Raw genomic sequence first — 1,712 nt, 5'->3', positions numbered from 1 at the left:
TGTCACCGACTCAATGAAGAATCCACCTGCCCCCAAGACTGTCCTCAGGTCAGGCGGATTCTGTGCCACTGAGCCAGCCACCAGGGAAGCCCAACAGATACTTAGCTTTGAAATTCCAGCAGATCTGTCCGTCAGGCCCAGAGTGCAGAGGCTTCTTGTTATGAGCTGGTGACAGAGTTGGGTCAAAGCCAGGTCTCCAGACTCCTGCCTCCGGGGTGTCCCTGGGCTGCGCTGCAAGCCAGGCCCTGCCCCTAGCCCACCACCATCTTGGGCCCTGGGTGCTCCCAGACTGTAGCACCTGCTGGTTTCTGTAGGACCTGCTGCCCTGGGGCTGAGGGAGGCCAAGACCCTGATGCTGTCTCCCTCACCGAGCGAGGCCCCCACAAGAGGCACAGGGTACCTGCCTATCAGGAGATGCCTTGGAAAGGGGCAGGGAGGTCCGGGGTGGCCAGAGTCCTTCTGGCCCAGGGAGACCAAACACTTAGATTAAGAGCTTATTCTCTCGAGGAGCAGTCAGGTCCACTGCCTCACCAGACATATCCTACAAGGGCTGAGTCAGCCCTGCAGCGTAGAACCAGCTGGGTCTGCTGCGTGGAGCTGGTGCCCCGTTCCTCACTGGAGCTGAGCGCAGACAGGTGTGAAAACTTCCCTGTCAGCACCTGGGCTTGCTGTTCAAGGAACAGTCCTGCCCATGGGCATGGGCCTGGAGCTCTGAGGGCCTCTGGGCAGAGGTCCACAGCTGGGAAACGGTCAGCCCTTCCTGGTCCTGGGGAGACCAGCATTGGCAGGAGTCTGGCAGCATTTTACACTGGTGGCCATTTGTCCAGGGAGAAGCCCAGTCCACCCTTGTTTTCTCTTCTGGTGTTTTGGAGCTGGAAGACAATTCTGGTCTATCTCCCTCATTTTACAACAATGAGATCCAGAGAAACTTGCATGGCTAACCCCCCCAATGTTTTTTGACTTCATGGCGTGGCATGTGGGATCTCAGTTCCCTGACCAGGGATCGAACCTGTGCCCCCTGTGTTAGAAGCACAGGGTCTTAACCGCTGGACCACCAGGGAAGTCCATAAAACTCCTATTTTTTTAAAATTAACTCATTCATCCAGTAAGTATTGGAGCACCCAGTAGGAGGGCTGGACATTGTTCTCAGAACAGGCACACAACAGTAAATGGTAGACAAGGTCACTGAGCTCCTAGAATCTACATTCTAACTTGGAAACAGTCATAAAGAGTTAGTAAAGAGTTAAGCAAATGGATGAAGAAAGTAACTCTAGATAGTACTAAGTGCCAAGAAGGAAATAAGCCATGCGATAAGAGATAGTGACTGTAAGAGACAGGAAGGGTTATACAGATATCTATGAATATCTGAGAGGGGCCTTCTGAGGAGGTGCTATCTGATCTAAGTCCTGAATGATAGCTAACCCTGCAGAGGTCTGCACGCAGAGCCTTGCAGGCAGAAGGAACAGCTAGTGCCAAGGTCCTGAGGTGGAACCCAGCATGGCAAGTTTGGGGACAGTAAGACGGCCCCGTGTGGCTGGACCTTAGGGAGCACCTGATCAGTGGTGGGACCTGAGGTGGGAAGATGAAGCTGGCTCCGGTCAGTCTACGCTTTAATGACATGGCAAGAAATTTTAATTTAATTCAAAGCGGGTTTGCTGGTTTGTTTTTTGAAATAGACTTTAGTATTAGGTTCAGAGCAAAAATTGAGTGGA

At 52.6% G+C, this 1,712-nt stretch overlaps 1 non-coding gene across 1 annotated transcript; it reads right to left on the bottom strand.

Annotated features, from left to right (window-relative positions):
• Positions 1 to 988: 988 nt before the first annotated feature.
• TRNAR-UCU (transfer RNA arginine (anticodon UCU)) lies at positions 989 to 1,061 on the bottom strand. Its single transcript has one exon. It is a non-coding gene; the product is annotated as a tRNA-Arg (tRNA).
• Positions 1,062 to 1,712: the final 651 nt, after the last annotated feature.

Source organism: Ovis aries, chromosome 12 (assembly GCF_016772045.2).
Source record: "Ovis aries strain OAR_USU_Benz2616 breed Rambouillet chromosome 12, ARS-UI_Ramb_v3.0, whole genome shotgun sequence".
NCBI lineage: Eukaryota > Metazoa > Chordata > Mammalia > Artiodactyla > Bovidae > Ovis > Ovis aries.
Note: the sequence above shows the minus strand (reverse complement) of the source record. Positions and strands in the feature narration are given on the sequence as shown.